We start from the raw sequence: 22,822 nt of genomic DNA on the forward strand, positions 1-22,822 counted from the left end.
GACGTGGAGCTGCAGGGAGGCAGTGACAGCTTCGGCACCCAGTCCCAGCGCCCTGACCTCCCCAGAGCCCCGCTGCGCACATGCGCAGGGACAAGAGCCGGGTCGCAGGCAGGGCGGGGGTGGGGCATGGGGACCCTGTGCGCTGGGGGCGGTGCCCGCGGCGAGGACGTGGTGCAGGGACGGGGCGGGGATGCCGCGCGCCGACCCCAGGAGCAGGGAGAGGTTTCTGGAAGGAGCTGCGCTGCTGGGCTTGGCTCTGGCCACCTGGTGGGAAGATGCACGCGCCGGGTTCTGGGTCTGCGGTGACAGATGGCCACAACTGGACAGCTGAAGGCCATCGCTGGGTGCAGGTGGGCCTCCGGGAGGGGCCACCAGCCACCTCCTCCTCCTTTTTTTCTTGTTGCACTGGGAACGTATCGCAGCGCCTTCGCTCTGAGCTCTGTCCCTAGCCCTTTATATTTTTTATTTTGAGACAGGGTCTTGCTAAGTTACTAAGTTGCCCAGGCTGCTTTCAAACTAGAGATCTTCCTGCCTCAGCCTCCCAGAGTGCTGGGGTGACAGGCGTGGGCCACAGTACGACTCTGTCCTTTTCTTGGGGTGCTGAGAATAAACTGAGGGCCTCCTGCATGCTGGGCAAGGGTGTCACCCTCAGGGGCACTGCCAGCTGGATATTTTCTTGTGTACTGAATTCCTGCCCACCTGGCCTGCACGTGGAAGAGTGGCTGCTGATGTCTCTTCTCACGTGCGTTTGTTTTTGGTGCTGGCTTTCCTGGGCAGTCTTAGGTCAGGGTCTGAGGTGGCTTTGCCTCCCAGGGGAGCCTGCATTTCCCCTGGACCCTTGACCCCACCAGAGCTGGGCAGAGTGGCTTTGAGCTTGTCACAGTGACCTACCGGAGACTGAGCGTTCTGTTTTCTGTCTCTGACTTTCGGTGACAGGGCTGGGATCTTTTTAGGGTCACCAGCATAGATGCTGGATCCCACTTTACACTTTGCTGTTGGATGTGGTGGCTCATGCCTGTCATCAGGAGGCTGAGGCAGGAGGATCACTGTGAGTTAGAGACCAGTCTCCATAGTGAGCTCAGGGCCAGCCTGAACTACAGAGTGAGACTCTGTCTCAAAAAACCAAACCACACTGGGCGTGGTGGCACATGCCTGCATGCTTGTAATCCCAGCACTGGGGAGGCTGAGGCAGGAGGATTGTTGCAAGTTCAAAACCAGCCTGGACTACAAAGTGAGCTCAAGGCCAGTTTGAACTGCATAGTGAGACCCTGTCTCAAAAAGACAAACAAACACCCAGAAAAACCAAAACCAAACCAAACCAAAACAGAGATTATGGGTTGCACTATCATGCCTGGCTGAAGAACACATTTTTGTTGTTTGTTTTTGTCTTTTTTGAGACAGGGTCTCGCTATGCAGTTCAGGCATGTCTTGCGCTCATTTTGTAGCCCAGGCTGGTCTTGAACTTGCAAGGATCCTCCTGTCTCAGCCTCCCGAGTGCTGGGATTACAGGCGTGCGTCACCACGCCCGGCTGAAGAACGTATTTTGCAAGGACTTGTGGGACTGGGATCCCAGCCACTCATGGTTATAAGTTAAAATGTTATGGGAGTTTTGTTGTCCTTTTGTTCATTTATTTATGTAATTTTAATTTTTAAATTTTTTTTCGAGACGGTCTCACCACGTAGTTCAGACCAGCCTTGAACTCACTATGTAGCCTAGTCTGGCCCTGAACTCCGTAGCGATCCTCCTGCCTCAAGCCTCCCAAGGGCTGGGATGACAGGTGTGCACCACGCGCCCGGATATTTATTTTATTTTTGTGGTGCGCAGGATGGAACCCAGGACCTCGCCCACGCTCAGGCAAGCGCTCAGCCGCACCTCCGGCCTCACATTGGACAATTACCAATTCCACTCCTGTCCTTTTTTTTTTTGTGCCGGCAATCGAATTGCCAGGCAGGCGCTTGTGCCGCTGAGCTACATCCCCGGCCCCACTCCCGCATTCTAAACGAAAGGCTTGGCCTCCCGCAGCAGGGCTGGGACGGTCCTCTTAGGGCCCACCCCGCCCCTCCCACTGCAAGGCCGGAAGGTGCAGACTGGTCTTCAAAGCACTCCATCAGGTGAACGTGCGGTCTCCGGCTCCCTCTGTTGGTGAAGCTATGTATTGCAGCACCGCCGACTAATTCCCAGAAGATGAGGTCATCCATTTTAAATTCGCTGGTCAAGGATTTTTAGCTTGCTTGCTTGTTTTGAAACAGGGTCTTCCGTAGTTGCCCTGGGTGGCCTTGAACTCCTGATCTTCCTGCCTCAGCCTCCCTCAGTGCTGGGATGACAGGCATGTGATAGACACAAGGCGCGGCCATTACATATGCACTTTCTAATCTGGTTAATTTTTCGTTCCTTCCTCCTATAATCTTTTTTTTTTTTTTTTCTTTTTGAGACCGAGTCTCGCTATGCAGTTCAGACTGGGCTTGAGCTCACTTTGTAGCCCAGGCTGGTCTCAAACTGGCAACGATCCTCCTGTCTCAGCCTCCCGAGTACAGGGGATTACAGGCGTGCGCCACCACGCCCGGCTTCCCCTATAATCTAAAAGCAACGAGGGATAAGTTCTTTGGGTTTCGTTTGCAGCCGTATCCCCCACTGCGCAGCAGTCTGCGCCGTAGATACTTTATGGGTACTTATTATGGGACATACGCACTTTTGCTTAAAGGCGCTGAGCGTTTAGAGGAGGTTCTCCAAGGTTGTCACCAGACTGTTTGTCTCTATGGAAGGGGGACAGGGTTGAAGGGCGAAGACTTCCACTTCCTCAGTGTTTGCTGGTTTTTCCAACAAACAATGAAAACATTCCCAGACGTGAAAAATGTAAGATAGTTCGCCATCTTGTGGCCAACGTGGGAACCACCACGCGTCTGACGCCACGCTTGGAGCGATGGATAAAACAGGACTGTGATAATAGGCGTGCGCCGCCACGCCAGGCAGAGTTCGTTTCCGGAAGAAATAACAGACATTCAAACAAAGAAGAAAAATTGCCACAGTGGGCACATGGTGTCTTTGATAGAGTGTGTCAGCACGGGGAAGGCGTTGGAGGAAATGAGCACGTTTTGTACATTTTAGCGTTTATTGTGGATGGGGCAGTGCGGACGCTGAGGGGCTGTGATTGCACGGGAGACCACGGCCCCAACCTCCTCGAGGGACATTTTTCTGCCCATAGCCACGCCCTTGACGAAATTCATTTTGAAAACCACGCCCTAAATGAAATTTCATCTTCGGAACGCCCTTAAGGGGCGGGGCCTGCCACAGAATCCAATCGCGTCACAGATGGGGACTAGCGTTTCTCTGATTCGCGGTTGGAGGACGCGGCCGTTCCCGCCCACCCTGCTGTCTTCACCAATCCGAAACCTCAAACTCAACCCCCCCCCCCCCTTCCACTTCCGGCAAATTCACTCGCCCGAAATGGAAGCGCTGTGCTTGGTTTTGGCCGCCGTCCCTCGCCGTCCTCACGTTCTGAGGTCGGTCGCTCTTGTCCACCCTGTCTGACTGCGCGTTTCCTTGGCACCTGGCGATCGACAAGGGTGGGGAGCGCCTGGGGGCGAGTGGGTCAAAGGGCGAAGCGGGGTTCAAAGGGCAAGGGGCGGGCTCGTTTTAGTAGCGGGGTTCCGGGCTGCGGCTCGGCCGTTTTGTCTCCGTCGATCGGCCCCGCCGCGCCCTGTCCGGGTTCCGGGGGAGCGGGGTGTGGGTGGAATTGGAAGCCGCGGCTGTGCACTGGCTCCGAGCAGGTCCGATTCGCGGAGAACCGGGCCATCTCGGGTCCGGACTGCGGGGCGGACCGGCCCCGGGTTCCTCGTGAGCCACGTGGAGAGAGAGCCAGGCGCGCGCGTCCGGAAGCCCCTCCCCTGGGCCCTGCGCCGGGGCTGGAGACGGGTCCGGAGTGTGAGCGAGCGAATCGAATCCTGGGACGTCCCTTCTTCCTGCTAGCAGTTTTCAGTCACGACCCGTGATTGACCGACACGGAGACAGGGTCTTGCTGCGTAGGTCAGGCGGGCCTCGGATTCGCGGCATTCTCCTGCCTCAGCCTCCCAGGATTGGGATTACAAGCCTACGTCGCCACGCCGGGTTTACTGTCTGTGACTTACTGGGCGGAGTTTTCAGCCCTTTAGAAGAAGGCGATGGCTCAGAGAAAGGATTATTTTGGACACTTCATAGTCGGAGCGTGCCCTTGAGGGAAATACTGTTTCCTGTTAATTTTGCAGCTATTGTTATCTTGGTCTGACTTCCAGGCTGAGTTCCCCGCAGATCCTTTCTCGATAAGAGCTGATTTTACTCTTACTGGGATGACCCCTTCGGAGACTTTGGGCTTAGCCGGGTGCCAGCTTTAATCAGGGCCCAGGTGGAGTTGCTGCTGGGCTTCTCAGTGCCTCAGGTTCCACTTAGGTGAAATAAAGGTCCTTAATACAAGAGGCGTTAAAAAAAAAAATACGGCACGAGGGGCTGGGGAATTAGCCCAGCGGCACAGCGCCTGCCTGGCAAGCGCAAGGTCGAGTTCAATTCCCGGTACCGGGAAAAAGAAAACACCAAAAAAAAATTTCATTACAATAAAGGACGCATAGCCATTAAGCCCATCCCCCCAACCCTGCCCCTCACTTCTAACACACTTATCCTATTGTTCTTGCACTCTACGGCAGTTGTAGAAGTCCTTTTTCGCGAGTGATGACTTTAGGAGGTGTGATAAAATGGGAATGCTGCCGCCAAGTGCCACCCAACAGAAAGGCAGGCCTGTAACCCCAGCACTCGGGAGGCTGAGGCAGGAGGATCGCCCGGAGTTTGAGGCCCACCTGGGCTCCATACTGAGTTCAAGGCCATCTGCACTGCACAGTGAGACCCTGTCTGTAAATAAATCTCACAGCCTGACCTCATCCACCACATCCACCGCATCCACCGGATCTGGCGCTGTGACTTTGCACTCCTCCCTAAAGCCAGGATGACTTGAAAGGAAGGCAGCCAGGGTAGCACAGCTAGCAACACTCAGGAAGGAGGGCTTCGGGCTGCTTGGGAAGGCGGCGAGAACGTGAATAAGTGTGTTTGAGGCAAGAGTATTTTGAGGGGATTCATGGTGACGTCTTTTAAGTGTAATAACATTTCTTGTAAAAAATTTAAACATTGACTTTGTGCTGGGCTCACCTGGTACATGGGGCAAGTAATGTGCGAGGAGGAAAGTGCCGCCCTTGGGCACATCCTCTTGCGGGTGCTGGGGGCCATCAAGGGCCATCCCTGCGAGCTCCCGAGCGCATGCTCTGTGGCTAAGCCATGCCTCCGGGCCCACTGCACCATCCTTTCCCAAGGTCGTAGACCTCAGAGTTAGGGCCGTTAGGACTTGGACGGAAATGGCTCAACCTGGCAACCCATGGCACACACGCAGTCCACCGGAGGGAAGACCCAGCCCCAGATGTTTACTCATGCCAACTCTGAGGAAATTAATCTGCTAGGGTAGTGCACGGCCTTGGCGTTCAGGAAACCACACCTCTGAGTATTTGGATTTGGCATGCTGAGCGTCTGAGCTAAAGGAAATTCATTTATTTTTGGGACAGGGTCTCATTGTGTAGCCCAGGGTGGCCTTGAATTCTCAGCGATCCTCCTGCCTCAGCTTCCTGAATGCTGGGATTGCAGGTGTGCGCCAGCAGCCAGGGTTGTGTCTGTTCATTTCACAAGGGGTCTTGCTACGTAGGGGTCTTCCCTTTGTCCCTAAGACGCCACAGAGTGGGCCTTCATTAAGAGACCAAAGCCATTATTGTGGTCTGTTGAGTTTTTCTAGAGAAATGAAAGTTAATTCCTTAATCTCAGTGAGCCAGTCAGACCACTTTTGTATTTGCTTTTTAATTTATTTATTTGTCTTTTTTGAGACAGGGTCTCGCTATGCAGTTCAGGCTGGCCTTAAGCTCACTTTGTAGCCCAGGCTGATCTCGAACTCACAACAATCCTCCTGCCTCAGCATCCTGAGTGCTGGGATTACAGGTGTGCGTGACCATGCCCGGCTGTGTATTTGCTTTTTAATGGAATGATTCAAACAAAAGTACACAAGTAATACCCCCTTTTCAACCTTGAGCCCCACTTAACATACATAGTTATAAAACAGGATGGATTTTCTCAGCTCCCCAGAAGTAGCTATTAAAGTCTGTCTTTTTTTTCCCTTTTTCTCTCGAGGTGGGGATTGGGTCGGGGGCTTTGCATACCGGAAAGCCACATCCCCAGCCCTAGAACAGAACCCGTGTTTGTGCAGGTGGTGGTGATGGTTTTTTGTGCATTTGCCCTTAAATACCACGTGGCATTGTTTTGTGCCTTTTTAAAACTGTCCTACGGTGCGGGTCAACGGATGCATGGGTAAAGGCGACACGCTGCTTTTATGCAGCCCTGAAGCCTGGCCGCAGCAAGCTGGAGGCCATCGTGTCAAGTGAGAGAAGCTGGACACATTCACATCTCATGGTCCCCTGTCGTGGGGCGTCCAGGGGCAAAAGAGGGGCACGGATGTCGAGCAAGAGACTTACAGAAGAGGGGCTGGGACAGGGGAAGCGATCGAGGTTACGCGCTGGCATGGTTGCACCAAAATGAACCCACTGGTCTGTGTAAATAAAAAGTACTAATACAAACTTCCGTTAGTGAAAAACACTGCCCCCCCAAAAAAACCCTGCCATGATGGAATCCAGCTGTTCATATCCACCATCACTTTTTTTGTTTATGTTACAGTGGTTTCACTAAATTGCTAAGTTGCCCAGGCTGGGCTCCAGCTTGCCACCCTCCTGCCTCAGCCTCCCGGACTGCTGCCATTAGAGGCCTGTGCCCCAGCTATCAGCACCTGTTAATCATCTCATTTCTTTTTTGTTTGTGTTTTGAGACAGGTTCTGGCTGTGTAATTCAGGCTGGCCTTGATCTCACTATGTAGCCCAGGCTAGTGTCAGACTCATGGCGGTACTCCTGTCTCAGCTTACAGGCATGCGCCCGGGAGCTCCTCATTTCGCGTAGTTAATCTGAGCATTCTAGCTCGGTTTGGAGACTGCAGGACATGCTCCATCCAAGAGCGGACAGTCCTAAACCGGGCAGGGCCTGCAGACGCCTTCTGGGTGTACCAGTCATTCACACTGTAGTGGGCATGGTAAAGGGTTTTCAGGAGGACTCGGGCGGGGCGGGGTTGAGGCTGGTGATGTCTTGAGCTGTCTGTCACTCATGCTCCCAGGGGTGTAGCCTGGGGAAAACATCCAATCACGGTTTCCAGAAGGAAGTCGGAAGGTCTGTCCAATCAGAGGCGCTGGCCTCGGAATCGTAGTCCAATCATGGAGGATACCGTCCCAAGTGTTGTCCAATCAGAGCCTAGTGTGTGGTATCGCCACCCCAAAGCTCAGGTCTGGAGCGGAGCGGGGTGCTCTGGGTCCCAGCTGCCAGGTTTTCTGGGTTGAGGAAGGCCAGAGACTGCAGCCGGCGGGTAGCCGGGTGGTGAATGGGGGCCGGGCCAGTCTGGGGAGCCGTCCAGCGCGGGAGGGCGACTCGGGACCATTTAGGAGATAGGTGGAGCTGGGGTGGCTATTGGGATACGGCCGGGCCAGGGGGGCGGGGTAATGTAGGCGGAAGCCGGAGGCTTTGAAGGCTCGGACAGCAATGGGCATAAATTCGGAGCTAGGAGGACTTTGTTCAAAAAGACTGTTGCAGCCGGGTGTGGCGGTGCACCAGCGTTTGGGAGACTGAGGCAGGAGGATCGCTTCGAGTTCGAGGCCGGTCTGGACTACATAGTGAGACCCTGTTTTTTTTTTTTTTTTTTTTTTTTAAAGATTTACAATAGAGACAATGGATTCAAGACTCAGACATCTGCAAATGCTGGAACCCAAGAGAAAGGCTTTTTCTTTTATCCCTAAGGAGAAGCAGGCGGTTGGCGGGTGGTGGGGGCTCATGTCACGTTTTTGTGCTTGCTCAGACTTGAGGCCCTACCTCCAGAGCGGTGTAGCGTCCCAAGAGGGCAGAGCTGGGGCCAGTACCTTCCTCTGCTCATTCTGGGATGACGAGACCCTGTGGCGGGTGCTCCACCAGCGACATGTAGCGGAGGGCGGCCAGGGCAGGAGGCCCAGGGCCTCCTTGCAAGAGCGGATCTCAGAGCGATCTGCACTGTCCCGAAGTCGGGGGCACACTGGACCCTGCTCTTTCGATCCTTCAGCCTGAGCCTCCTGAGTGCTGGGGTAGCAGGCAGGTCGCACCACACCCGGCCTGGCCTCACAGGCTTAGGGAACTAGGCGTTTCTCTGGCCCCGCAGGTGTTGCCAGGCCTCAAGGCCCTGAGCCTGAAGCACTCCCTGGAGACCCCTTCTGCCCTACTGGGGGTGATGGGATGAGCTTGCTATCTTACAGTCCCGTCTTTGCAAATACCCAACACCCACCATCTATCTATCTGTCCACCCATCCATCCATCCATCCATCCATCCATCAGATTTTATGGAACACATTCATCATAGAGAATTTGTGCCTGTACATGATATACCTTAATTTTTTCCCCATTTCCTTCAACACTGTCTCCCCTCTCCATTTACAAAAGCTTTGTTTCCATTTTTTCCTGCTTTTCTCATTTATTTTTACTTCTCCCTTCTTTCCTTTCTTTTTTTTTTTTTTTTTTTGGTTTTTCTCCGGTACCGGGAACTGAACTCACGACCTTGTGCTTGCCAGGCAGGTGCTTTTGCCGCTGAGCTAAATCCCCAGCCCCTCCCTTCTTTCCTTTCCTTTCTGCCTCCATTTCCCTTGTTCCCCTTCCTATCTGAACATTTTCTTCCTGTTTTACTATATCTTTTACTATATCTATATATTTTGGTCCTTATTTACACTTTCGGTTTCTCACACCAGAGAAACAATGCAGTATTTACACGTGTGTCCCATTTATTTTGCTTAAGAGTATGGTCTCAAGGTGCATCCATTTACCTAAGACTGTCTCAAGCTTATCTTTCTTTATGGCAGAGTAGTATTCCATTACATTAAGAAAACCAAAAAAGAAAAAAAAGAAAAAAAGAAAACCAGACCTTCTTTATCCATTCACCAGTTGAATGGGCATTTGGGCTGTTCCAAGATTTAGCTATTACAAACTGGCACTGTAAACACGAGTGTGCATATATCACTGTGGTACAGTGTTTTTAATTCTTTTGGGAAGATACCCAGCAGCGGAATAGCTGGGTCAAATGGGCATGCTAGTCCCAGTTTTTGAGGAATCTCCACACTGATTTCCATAGTAGTTTCCCCAGTCTGTACTTCCACAAAAAATGAAAGAGGATTCCTTTTTTCCCACAGCCCCACCAGCATTTGTTATTGGCTGATTTCTTGATAGCCATTTTTTCTGAGGTTAAATGGAATCTCAGTATTGTTTTAATCTGCATCTCTCAAATTACCAGTGATGTTGAACATTTTTCCATATATTTATTTGCTGCTTATACTTCATCTGAGAAGAGTGTGTGCATCTGTCTTAGTTACTTTTCTCTTGTTGCTGAGACAAAATACCAGACACCCAAAATTAAGGAAGGAAAGGTTTATTTAGCTCACAGCTTGTGGAAGTTTCAGTCCGTAATCAGCTGCCTCCAAGGCAGGGCGGCAGGGCAGAGGGCAACAGTTCAAGGTGGCAGAAGACAGCAAAAGCAACAAGAGTAAAAGGGGGCAGAGCAAGCCTCTTCCTCCCTTATATGGTAAGCAGGTCCCGCCCACCCGCCCCACCGCCAGGGAGGGTGTAGCACTCACAGTGTCCATGCCCTCCTCCTGCACAGGTTGAGGGTGTTCACAAAGGACAGACCCTGGCTCCCTGCTGAGTGTCTTAGTTAAACTTCTAAACTTCTCAAGTTGACATAATATATCAATCGTTGCAGTATCTCAGATGCCCATTTGTAGACAGGGTCTTCAAGTTTGGGGGGTCAGATTCTCCTGAGTTCTTTATATGTTCTTGATACTAATCCTTTGAGGAACAAGCTGGCAAGCATTTTTCCTACACTGTGAGTTGTCTCTTCACCCTGCTGGTGGTTTCTCTTGCTGTGCAAACATTTTTTAATAAGATGAGTTCCAAGTTGTTGGTTCTTTGTGGTAGCTCCTGTGCAGTCGGGGATTTGCTTGTAAGGTCTTTGCCTACACCAGTGTCTTCAAGAGTTCTACCAGTTTTCTGTTCCAGCAGATTTATCTTTTTTTTTTCTTTTTTTTGAGACAGAGTCTCACTCTGCAGTTCAGGCTGGCCTTGAGCTCACTTTGTAGCCCAGGCTAGTCTCCAACTTGAAATGATCCTCCTGCCTCAGCCTCCCGAGTGCTGGGATGACAGGCGTGCGCCACCACTCCCGGCTGTTCCAGCAGATTTAATGTTTCTGTTTTAACCTTTAGATCTTTGATCCATTTAAATTTTAATTTAGTTCATGGTAAAAGATACGGGTCCAATTTTAATCTTTGGCATATGCAGAGCCAGTTTTTCCAGCACCTTTTATTAAAGAGGTTATCTGTCCTCCAGTGAATGCCAACACCCACAATTTAAAGGAGGAGAGGTTTATTTTGGGGCCTACTTTCAGCCCACAGTCGGCTTCCGTGCAGAGAGGGCACGGTGGGAGGGCCTGGACCGAGGAAAGCTGCTCAGGGTTCTCAGCTGGAAGCAGAGCCGGAAGCAGAGCCAGAAGCACCCTTCAGGCCACGTCCTCAGTGACCACTTCTGTCTGGGCCCAGCCTCCTAGCAGCACATTCAGAACCCATAGATGAGAACAGCATCCCGTGACCCAATCACCTTCCACACAGTGAGACTTTGGGGACATTTTATTTATTTATTTTTTTGGTTTTTTTCTGTACTGGGAATCGAACTCACGACCTTGCACTTGCCAGGCAGGCGCTGTGCCACTGAGCTAAATCCCCAGCCCCTATTTATCTTTTTTTGTACTGGGAATCGAACTCAGGACCTGCCAGGCAGGTGCTTGTGCTCCTGAGCTATATCGCCAGCCCATGGGGACATTTTAGATCTACACCGTAACACCCCGACTCTGTTGCCTCTCAGGGCAGGAATCTGTATCAAACAGTCCTGGATGTCCACCTGCCCTGCTTGGCACATCTTGTCATTTTGTGTCCAATTTTTTTTTTTTTTTTTTTGTCTTTTTGAGACAGGGTCTCACTATGCAGTTCAGGCTGGACTTGAGCTCACTTTGTAGCCCAGGCTGGTCTTGAACTTGCAACGATTCTCCTGCCTCAGCCTCCTGAGTACTGGGATGACAGGCATGTGCCACCACATGTGCCTGGCTCTTTGTGTCCAGTTCTTGAAACCAAATAAGAAATAATAAACTGGGCGTGGTGGCACACACCTGTCATCCTAGTACCTGGGAGGCTGAGGCAGGAGGATCACTGAATTAGAGGCTAGCCTGGGTTACATAGTAAAACCCTGTCTCAAAGCAGTGGCTTGGTGAGGAAGCTTCTCAGGACAGGGCAGTCAGGCAGCAGAGAAAGGGGAGGAAGTGGGAAGTGAGAGCCACCCTGCCAGGCCACCCCCCAGGGACCTCCCTCTTCCCACCAGACCCACCGCCTAACAGCAGAGATTCCTCAGGGAGTTAAGTTTGTGACAGCTGCACCACAGCGAATCCCCTTTGACAAAGGCAGGTGCTGCTCTGAACCCCACATGTTCATGGCCTTGAACAAAGTGCCAGCCCAGGTCCCAGACCTGTCTGTTGGCCTTTGCCATCCCCCTGCCATGTGCTTCCCTCTAGGAGAGGGAGTCAGCGCCGACGCCCCTCTGCTCTCCTGACGGCAGCTGGGGCAGAAGACAGGCATCCCTGTGTGGCCACTGTGCACATGGGGAGCAATAGCTCTGCGAGGCCGGGCTGTGTTTCTTTTTTTAGGCAGGACCCACGCACTGACCCATATGCCCAGCTTTTATAAAAAAGTTTGAAGCTGAGCACACCTGCAATCACAGCCCTTGGGGAGCTGAGGGAGGAGGATCCCTGCGAGGCTGAGCGCAGTCTGAGCTATGTAGCGAAACCCTATCTCAAAACAAACATTTTGAGAGTGGGTCTCACTAAGTTACTAGGTTTCCCAGGCTGGGCTTACACTTTGGATGTTCCTGCCTCTGCCTCCTGGAGTGCTGGGACGACAGGCGTGCGCCACCGTGCCGGCTCCTCTTCTCATCTTTGTAAGATTTCTCTACTGAGCATCTCACGCCTGCATACTAAATAGCAACTTCTTCCTGGCTCCAGATTCAAGGTTGGGGTGGAAGTACAGAACTCTGTGTCCCTGCCAGTGCTGTTGAAATGCATGTTTCAACCCATCTGTCCCTCGGTTTCCGGCAGGTCATGGTTCCTGCGTCACCGCATGGCTCCCTGATCACATGACCTCCTAGGAAGGCCCGAGTGCTCAATGGAGGGGGGTGAAGTTCTTCCTGGGTGTCCCGCCGGTGTCCACACCTGCCCCGTGAGGAGCCCCTTTTAGATGCGTCTTGTGGGTGTGGAGATTTCAGCCGGTGGATGAATTACGGCGTGAGGAGCAGCGTGCGTCTTCATCACGCACTGCTGGCTGTGCGTCTTCGCGGGTATTGTTCAGATGCTGCTCGGGCTGCTCTCAGGTAAGTGCGTGAAAGAAACGAGATTTTTTTTTTTTTTTTTAAGGTACTGGGGATGGAACCCAGGGTCTTTACACTGAGCAGTATCCCCAGCCTTTGTTTTGGTTTGTTTATTTGTTTAGGAAACATTTCAGGAATCGAAAAAATTAGTACATATTTGCAGTTCATGCAGTGTAGAGTCGTCTTGGGGAGTGGCTACATGAATCCATTACAGCTTGCTCCCAGCCCTTTTTATTGATTTTTTTGAGTCAGGGCTTAAGTCATAAATTGCCAAGGCTGATCCCTAACTTGTGACCCTCTTGCCTCAGCCTCCCAATGTGCTGATTATAGGTGTGTCACTGCACTTGGCTAAGAATCTAGCTTTTTGAATTCCTTTTTTTTTTTTTTTTGTCTTTTTGAGACAGGGTCTTGCTATGCAGTTCAGGCTGGCCTTGGGCTCACTTCGTAGCCTAGGCTGGTCTTGAACTTGCAGCAATCCTCCTGCCTCAGCCTCCTGAGTGCTGGGATTACAGGTGTGTGCCACCATGCCCAGCCTCAACACAGTTTCTGAAGTAACATTACATGCATAGAATAAATTTGGCATCTTTTTGTTGTTTGTTTGTTTGTTTTATTTTTTTGAGACATGGTCTCACTCTATACTTCAGGCTGGGCTTGATCTCACTCTGTAGCCCAGGCTGGCCTCGAACTCACAGCAATTCTCCTGCCTCAGCCTCCTGAGTGCTGGGATTACAGGTGTGCGCCACCACACATGGCTTAGGTGGCATTGGGTGGGAGGAATAACTTCTAAAGTTCTCCAGCACGTTCCGATAACTATGGTTGACAATGCTGAAATGTTTCAAAACAGGATTGTGAATGTTCCCAACACAAAGAAATCACAAATGTCTCTGGTGACTTATGTGCCAATTACCCGGATGCGATCATCACACATTGTATTGTATACATGTGTCAAATGTACCTTGCACTTCATAAATATGTGCAGTTGCTATGTGCTCATGGAAAATAAAAATATATTCAGAAAACAATACATCTAGTTCCAAAGCATGAGCATGTCCCTGGGATTTCCATCACCACAGAGGCGTGAGTGTGAGACCTATTTGCATATATGAATATGGAGTGACTCACAGTGCATTTCCTGTCTTTTCATGGGAGCATCACAGATGCTGGAGGTATCCTAGTCCTGTTTACACTCGAGGCTGGAGAAAAAGTGATTATCCAGCCTGCATATCAGTTAAAATATGTCAAAGGGACACCTTGACCTCAGGGTTCTGCTCTGCCAGCCGAGTTCCTGTTCCATTATGAATGATGTTGCTTTCTCCAGCTCTGCTCCCCTCTGAGTAACATCTGCTTGGCAGCTGTGTTGGGAATGGGTTTCCTTGGAGGACAGGAATGAGGTGGAATGCCATCATTTTATCGGTTAAGGGAATTTTTCTACTGGCCTGAATTACCCATTAAAGGAGGATCCTTCAACAGTGAGATTGTTTCATAGGCACCTCACAGCTGGGATTTTACCATCAAAAAGGAATATGGCCATAAGGTCGAACCTCCTTGGGTTGAGGGACCTGGGCCGCGGCAAGGGGCGGCACGGTGAAAAGAAGACACCTAGCGCAGATCTACTTTACTGAGGAAGTACCAGGCGTTTTATTGAGCGAGCTAGGGGCGTGGCAATGGAGGCGTGGTCATCGAGGGGAGGCACCGAGGGAGGGGCAGAGCGGGGCAGTCCGGGCAGAGAGACTCACTCGGTCTGCCGAGGACATAACAAGTCCAAGTCTGCTTAGACTCGTTCCTCCACCACCGCCGTCAACCAGACCTCTGGACCCTTATTTTCCACATGGCCAGGCATGGTGGCACACGCCTATAATCCCAGCACTCAGGAGGCTGAGGCAGGAGGATTGCTGAGAGTTTGAGGGCAACCTGGGCTTCGTGAGTTCAACACCAGGCTGAACTACAAAGTGAGACCGTGTCTTAACCAAAAATGTCCTTTTAGTGTAAAACCTACACTTGCAAATTTTAATGGGCATCTTATTATTCGTGGTTATTCTAGAAGAGTTGCTGCCCTGGGCTGGGGCTGTGAGTTGCAGCCTGTCTGTGGTACAAAGGGCTCCTGAGGCCCCGGTGCCTTGCTGCACACACCAGCTAGTGGTATGGGGAGGGCTGGGTGGGACTTCCAAGGGGCCTGCCATCAGTGCATGTGGTGACACCACTAAGTGTTTTTAGGTTTTATTTTGAGACAGGGTCTTGCTAAACAGTTCAGGCTGGCCTTGAACTCACTATGGAGCCTCAGCTGGCCTCAGGATCCTGAGTGCTGGGGTGACAGTCGTGTGCCACCACACCCAGCAGTTTTGTTAATACAGATGCACAGGTGACCTCATGCCCCAGACTGACCCCAGACTCTGCAGGACCCTCGGCCCTCCTGTGGTGTTCTATTCTGGGTGTCACTCCATGGGGAAAAACCCTGAACTTACCTGCAAAACATACCTGCATGTCCACCTATGCGGGGAGAGCCACCAAGCTGAAGGTGGTCACAACTCTGCCCTAGAAGCCACGTAACCGTAAGGCTGCAGGAGAGATTGCAGTTCATATTCCTTTCTAAGATATGGAAAAACTCTGCCAAGGTAGACACTATGGATGGTAGTGCTATGGTCTGAATCTTCAATATGACCCCAAACCTCATGTGTTGAAGCCTTGATCCCCATTTGGCAATGTTCAGAGACGGAGCTTTAGCAAGGTCCTGGCTTATAAGGATGTTATGGTTTGTGTCTGCATGTCCCCCCAAAGCCTCATGCAGTCATGGGGCGGGCTTCTAGGTTTTTGATTGATCCACAGTCCAATGCTGGGGTTATGGGTGTGAGTGCTACACTGCCCTGGGGCGGGAAGTTTGCATGCAATGTAAGGGAGGGAAAGAGGCTGCTTGCTGCTGCTGCTCCTCCCTTTTGCTCTTGCTGTTTTTGCTATTTTCCACTGCCATGAACTGTTGCCCTCTGCCATGTGCCACTCTGCCTTGGAGCCAGCGAGTATGGACTGAAACCTCCACAAACTGTGAGCTAAATAAACCTTTCCTTCCTCAGTTTCGGGTGTCAGGTATTTTGTCTCAGCAACGAGAGAAAAGTAACCAAGACGGAGGACTCTTGCCCTTCACTCACAATGACTCCACTGATTCAATCATAACGTGCTTCCCTGAGTGGGAGATGGTGGCAACTTAGAAGACCAGGCCTAACTGAAGGGAGGGGACCATGACAAAGGAACCTTGGGAACTGGATCTTGTCCCCTGCCCCCTCTGCCTCTTCTCTGCCCTGGGGTGAGCAGCCCATTATATCCTACCACCATGGCATTTCTGCTTCTCCTGTGGTCCATCCTAATAGAGCCAGCCAACCACTGCCCGGAACCTCTGAAACCATGAGCTCAAACCTCCTTTAGGTTGATCTCAGGCATTTTGTCACAGTGAGGAAAAGCTGACTAACACAGCGATATGGGCAAGCATTTGGATATTTAGTTCCTTTTAAAGATATGGAAAGCTTCCCACTGGACAGTATCTCATGCACCACAGGTGGTATGGTGGGAAGTCTGTATGTGATCTGTGAATTTTCAAGGACATCATCAGAACATGTTCTCTGGAGGGAAAAGTTACAAATGTGAGCAGTGTGGGAAAGCTCACCATTGGCCCTCATCTTTACAAAAATATGCAAGCAAAAGGGAAACCTATCAATATAAATAGAGTGGCAGAGTCTTCAACTGGTCCTCCTATTTACAAAAACTTGCAAAACCCATACATGTGAAAAAAATAGGAAAGCTCAGAGTTAAGGTAATTGCTTTCAATGTAATACAAGAACTGATCTTGGAGTAACGGCCTGTAAAGGTAAGCAATGTCAGAAAGGTAGAAGGAAATGAATATATAATGCTCCATGAAACAAACCAGGAATCTTTTTTATTTAGATCACCAAAAATAACATTTTATAGAAAGGGAACATGACATTACTCAACAAAATATGGCTAGAAAATCTCAAACAAGACAGGCAATGCTTCATTAAGTACCCAAAATGATGTTTTATAGAGGGAACTCTAAATGTATAGCCACACATTTTCTTTTGCCATCAACACCATTTCCTTCTAAAAGATTTTGGGATTTCTCGGTGGTTTCCATGTACAAACTAAAATTGATTGCTCAGAGTCATTCAGCCTCACCACAAGAATGAAAACAGTCTACAAAAATATTTTGTTTAGCCAGGTGTAGTGAGGCATTTGTGTAATCCTGGCAAGAGAAAGGCAGTGGCAAGAGAACTGCCATGAGCTCGAGGCCAACCTAGGCTACAGTGAGTTCAAGGCCAGCCTCAACTGGCAAGATCCTTCTCAAAAACCAAATCTTTTCATGCTAATAAATAACAATATGGTTCTCAGTAACAACTGCAGTGTACCAGAATAGCTCACTTTTGTGGACGTTTCACGATGAACGCATCTGTTCACTGGCTGTCATCACAGATGTCCTGTACAATAGCAAGGGTTACTTCAGAGGACATTCAGGCACCAAGGAAGTGATTCTTAACAAATACTACAAGGTGTGGGCAACTTCAATAACAAAGCCCACCTCTGCCGGGCCTGGGATTTGTGCACGCTGGAACCTGGAGCACAAAGCCAGCAGAGCCACGGTCTTACAGAACCACCAGACTTTAATCAATTGCCCTGGGGCTCTTGGTGCTGCAGTGCCCCTTGCCGGCAGTGACATAGGCCGACTCTGGGAAGAAGTCAGCGTGGTATTCTGCCAAGAACCTCAGGAAGAGATCGAAGTGCTTCAGTAAAGCCTTCAGATTCTTCTCAGGAAAGGACACCTTTCCCAGGATTTCTGGAAGTTTTATAAACAGTCGTAGCAAATGTTGTGCCCCATAAATACAAGAGGGTGGAGGTGGCTGGTCACTTGGAGGGTAATTGTCAGGTACAAGCTTCCAGAAGAGGACCTCGTTTATTTCACTTCTCCCTTCAAAGCCAGCAAACACAGGACCCCCTTCCTTATGAGGGGTCAGAGTGCAGGAAGGCGATCTGCTATGCACAGGTGTCTTCTTTTCCAGATGCAGGGACGGCCTGGGCCTGCTGGCAGACACGTCCTGCTGGCACACGGGCTGAGGCCAGGCGCTGCTCTGGGTCTGCCTGTCGCAGTGGGTGCTGTGACGCGTGGACCGCCGCAGGGACTGCAGTGCTTCTGGCTCAGTTTTGTTCCTCTTAGGGGTGGGGGGTTCATCAGTGCTTGGTTGACTTTCTGTGGACTGCGGTGTGGATAGAGTCAACAGAGGCGGGCTGAGAAAGAGCGCTTCCTGGCTCCCACTAGTGTTTGTGGCACTCTGCTTAACTGGAACAAAAGATTTAGTTGAAGTCACCTTTTTATACTGTGCTTGTTCATACGGGTAGAGCAAGAGCAATGGGAGAACGTAATCAAAGGTTATTCTCAGTCCATCCACCATCTCCTTACACAGGGCAACACTGTTTTCTGCTGGAATATAACGCGTGTTCACATTGGCATCCACCACAGTGTGCGGGTGCTGAGGCCTCTCCTTGACCGAAGAGGCTGCATTGATGGCAAAATGCTTCACATAGGATTGCAAAATAGTCAGGATGTTGGTCTGGCATGGAAGTTTCACTAACCGCTTCCTCCTGTTAATATTGTAACAGTCATCTTCAAGTTGCCTCCTGAGAACTTCAGGGATGTCTATAGTTATTGTTCTTTCTTCCATTTCTTTTTTTTCTTTTCTTTTCTTTTCTTTTCTTTTCTTTCTTTCTGTTTGCAGTTCTAGTTCTGAGCTACAATTGGCTTTTCTTGCTAATTTACACTGTAGTCTATGATTTTCATCTGTATCACAAAGTACACAAACTTCTGTTCCCCTTCTATCCCAGCTTCTGTCCCAACCGTTAAAATGGACCAGATGTTCTGGGATCTTTCTACCTTTTTCCTCTTTCCCAACAATAACATCCACAGTCTTGGTGTCCTACAGCAGTCACCTTTTTGGGGTCAGGCTCAAAGAACAGCACTTTCTCCTTTGAATGAAATATAAAGTTCACACCTGCACTTGGGCTCATTTACTAATTGAAAAGAAATCTTACACAAGTTATAAGTAGGGTACTGCTTTTCATCAGTACTTCATTTTTGTAGTGGACCCACAGGTGATGAATTTCTAGTTGAGTTTTCCAATAGCCACAGAGTTGAGGAATTCTAAGTACATTATGAGCAATAGTACAGAAATTTTATGGTGTTTTTCCATGTAATTAATAAAATTTCATCTTTGTGGATCTGTTGGATCTTCAAATGATTTGAAATATTATTTTCATTATGTAAGTAGCCCAATTACGCATCTTTAATTGTTCTATAAGGAGTAACTGCAAAATATCATTTTGGTAGCTACTGCAATTTTTGTTAGCTGTTTAATGTAACAGGTACTGAATACCACTTCCCTATATTCACATATATTCCAGTTTTCTTACTGAGAAACTGACTTTTCATTTGACTGAAGTAACCTTATCCATTTATCGTGTTAATAACTAGCTGATCAAAATCTGTATATGTGCAAAGTTCATCATCAAATGAATTATTTTCGTCTTTGCCCTTTTCTAACCAGCAAATGTCTTCGCTTCTAAAGGTAACTTGGAAAATGAACTGTGAATGAAGAGATCTGTGAGATGACAACACAATGTAGAGTTGTAGATGGTTCTCCTGGTAGATTCTGTCAATGTGAGAGGTGTTTCCCTTTATGGTCCAAGGTTATAATTCAGCAGTTTCCTAACTTTTTGACACCTGGAAAGGAAGCAGATATTACTCAGGTGTAGAGCCACAACTGCTGGGTGTAGTGGCCCATGCCTCTTATTTCAGGACTCTGGGAAGCTGAGGCAGGAGGATCACAAGTTCCAGCCCACCTTGGGCGACATAGTGAATTAGCAAGACCATGTCTCAAAATAAAAAAGGGCTGGGGATGAAGTTCAGTGCAAAAGACTTAAATTCAACCTCCAATAATGGCAAAAAAATAAGTAAGAGCCAGGACTGAAAAGGACAGATATACTCGGGCTTTGTGGATTCCAGCTTCTGTTTCACTTACCTGATTCTTGGTCCCACCATAGATACAGTTTGACTTAGAGGTAAGTATGTAATTCCCTAGATGCCTCCAACAGGTATGCATAGGGATCCACTTCCCAATGGATCCTAACAGAACTGTCCTAACCCTTGAGCATCAGTATCCCATCTTTCCAGATACTTTTTTTTTTTTTTTTTGAGATAGGGTCTTGCTACGTTGTCCAGTTTGTCTTTGAACTCATTATGCAGCCCAACCTGGCCTCAAACTCATGGATCCGCTTGCCTCGGACTTGCCCAGTTTTGGGATTAAAGGTGTATGCTACCACAGCCGGCTCGTTATTAGGGTTTCACACCCGGCCTGGGACAGCCAGCCACAGGTGTGAGGTGTGTAAGTGGCAGAGGCAAGATGGACGTCATGTGTCCAGCACAGCACAGTCTCAATGGCACCAGCGACGTCACCAATGTGTCCTGTGTGCTCTGCCTCAGGTGTAAGCATACTCTCTGTACCCGGGTCTCCCCACAGGGTTCTCGCACTCTTTCGGGCAGGCTGATGTACTGCCCACCTCCTCCCGCCTCCTCCCGCCTCCTCCCGCCTCCTCCCGCCTCCTCCCGCCTCCTCCCGCCTCCTCCCACCTCCTCCCCTCACAGCCATCTCATACCCCGAGGTTCAGAGCCCTCCATCTTGGCACGTGTGCTCTTCCTGCCCACGCTGCCCCGGTGGCGTGTGGGAAATGGTAGGCTCACATGAGCATGCGCAGAATGCTGGGCGCAGGTTTCCGGCCCTCCTACTCAGCCACACGCCCCGCCCCAGAGCCACATGGGATGGCGGACCTCCTGAGTGCGCAGGCGCAGTGTCAAGAGGGCGTGGTGGAGGGGGCGTGGGGGGGCGGTGGTGGGGTGAGCGGGGAGGTTCTCCCTCCAGGTCTGCCGTACTCACGTCAATTTCAGAGCAGCAGAGGGGGCTGGGAAGGGAACCGTGGAAGCCTGACCTCTCTACGCTTCACATCAGCTTCTCAGTTTCCCGCGGGTACTGCAAGAGGACTTCAGAGTGCGGTTTGAGTTCCTCACGTGTTCACCCTCCTGGATTTGGGATGGCTTTGTGAGGCCCGGGGCAGAAGGACTGAGGTCTGGCGCCTTGTGACCACAGTGCAGAACGTGGTGGCCACCACCCAGGACATAGACACCCATGCTTCCCTCCCCGAGCTTCCAAGTGGAGAGCGACTCCACCAAAATGTCATTTGTCCTGGGTCAGTTTGAGCCTGACCTAACAGTTCTCCTGCTGGAAAAAAAAAAATCCTGAGGTGTTCACGGGTGGGAACTGTCTATGCAACAAGAACAGGGCGCAGCGGGTGTGCGATGCTAGCCCAGGAAAACGGACCGGGTAGAGGCCCTTCTGCCAGGTGCTGCACACGCGAGGCATTGCTGAGCACCGACGGGCAGCATCCATTTACAGACAAAATGACTGCGATCGCTGATTTCAAATACACGTTTCCAGCAGCCCATGCTCATGGACCCATTTAAAAGGAAGAGGAGCGTCCACAGTTTACCTAGTCACCTACCCCATGGCTTTGGTTGCCTCTTGTATTCTGCTGTGCAGTTTGTAACGCTACTTTTACTTCTAGGCCTAAGTACTGTATCTGGCTTCTTTGAATGCAGTACATAATTTGCCCCGCTGCAGTAATGGATGTCCAATAAACCTGCCATTTTGAGTAAACACCAGTAAAATCATGTTTAAAACCCACAAAACCTTAGGCTCTTAAAGACAGCCAGGCTCCAAGACCACAGTCTAGCCATCCCTGCCTGGGATGTTTCAAAAAAAATTAACGAGCTTCACCAGATGTTGCCTGGTTTCTGCTTTCTGGCTCCTTTGAGAGCTGTTTTGCTTCCACTCTTTTGGCGGTACAACTTAAATGTCTGGTTTCATTCATTCATTTATTTACTCAATTTATTTGAGACAGTCTTGCTATGTATTCCAGGCTGGCCTTCAACTCATTGTGTGGCCTAGCCTGGCCTCAAACTCATGGTAATCTTGTTGCCTCAGCCTCCTGACATGTACCACAGTATGTCATTTTTTTTTTGGTACCAGGAATCAAACTAAGGACCTTGCGCTTGCCAGGCAGGTGCTTGTGCACTAAGCTATATCCCCGGCCATCATATCTGTCTTAGATCCCAAATTTGAGGGATGAACAAAGACAAAGGGAAAAATGTAACTGAGGAAAAACCTTATCCCAAAAGATGGCCTCAGTGAGCCTCCAGAATCAACTCAGATGTCAGGCAGTCTGTCCGAGCAAAGTACAGTCCTTTCCTAACAACACTCTCTCCCCTGGTGTTTCCGAGGAAAAAATTAAACCCTGTAGTTTCACTTGCTTTTAGTTGACTTAAAATCATTCATTTTGGAGGTGCCACAGCTGGTCTTTTTGCACCTTAACTTCCTTAAAAGCAGTTCCCAAACTACCCTGAGGGAAGTAGTCCGGGTCTCTCTCTCTCTCCCCTGCCCCCCATCTCTGCTTCCCTTTTCCTCTGGAGAAAAACTTAATAAAAGCCTTGTCTTGGAACTTCCTGGCCTCTTGTTGATTCTGTCTCTAGGAAGCTGAAGATCCCGGGGCCTGCAACACTCCATAGCGCTGAGCTGCACTTTGGTCCCTTGAGATGGATGTTTAGAGCTGAGAATGACCTCAAAATGAGCTTTCTGAGCCGGACATGGTGGTGCACGCCTGTCATCCCAGCACTTGGTAGGCTGAGGCAGGAGGATCATTGCAAATTTGAGACCAGCCTGGGCTACAAAGTGAGCTCAAGGCCAGCCTGAACTCATAGCAAGACCCTGTCTCAAAAAGACAAAGATGAGCTCTCTGGCAACATGATGCTGATGCCTGTGGATGAGGACACGGGGGACTGGGGTGTAGCTTTATATTCTAAAACCACAGCATCTCCAGAGATCTTGAAGCAGAAAATGCTCCCACAAGCACCAGTATACTTCAGTTTGTTAGTTGCCCAGGTGACAGTTCCTGTTCCAGGTCCAGTTGCTCCTGTCCAGAAACAGCTGGTCAGTGCGATGCACATTGTATAAAGCAACCCCCAGTGGACAAGCCATTCTGCCTCTGTACTTCCTGCTTGCTTGTCCAATATAAGCCCTAGACCACCGGAGATCAGAGCCTGATGTTTTGGGAATGATCCCAATCAGTGCCTGGTCGATGTAAATAAATCTGCTT

General features: G+C 50.0%; 2 long non-coding RNA genes and 1 pseudogene across 2 annotated transcripts; 1 reads left to right on the plus strand and 2 right to left on the minus strand.

Annotated features, from left to right (window-relative positions):
• Positions 1–3,115: 3,115 nt before the first annotated feature.
• LOC106146797 lies at positions 3,116–21,563 on the plus strand. Its single transcript, XR_001231366.1, has 3 exons — positions 3,116–3,501; positions 12,300–12,571; positions 20,623–21,563. It is a non-coding gene; the product is annotated as an uncharacterized LOC106146797 (long non-coding RNA).
• LOC102028650 lies at positions 16,494–18,537 on the minus strand (annotated as a pseudogene).
• LOC102028984 lies at positions 19,144–20,629 on the minus strand. The gene is made up of 2 exons (XR_264154.2): positions 20,273–20,629; positions 19,144–19,340 (listed from the first exon to the last, which is right to left on the minus strand). It is a non-coding gene; the product is annotated as an uncharacterized LOC102028984 (long non-coding RNA).
• Positions 21,564–22,822: the final 1,259 nt, after the last annotated feature.

Source organism: Chinchilla lanigera, unplaced genomic scaffold, assembly GCF_000276665.1.
Source record: "Chinchilla lanigera isolate Chin_1 unplaced genomic scaffold, ChiLan1.0 scaffold00094, whole genome shotgun sequence".
In the NCBI taxonomy this organism is placed as follows: Eukaryota; Metazoa; Chordata; class Mammalia; order Rodentia; family Chinchillidae; genus Chinchilla; species Chinchilla lanigera.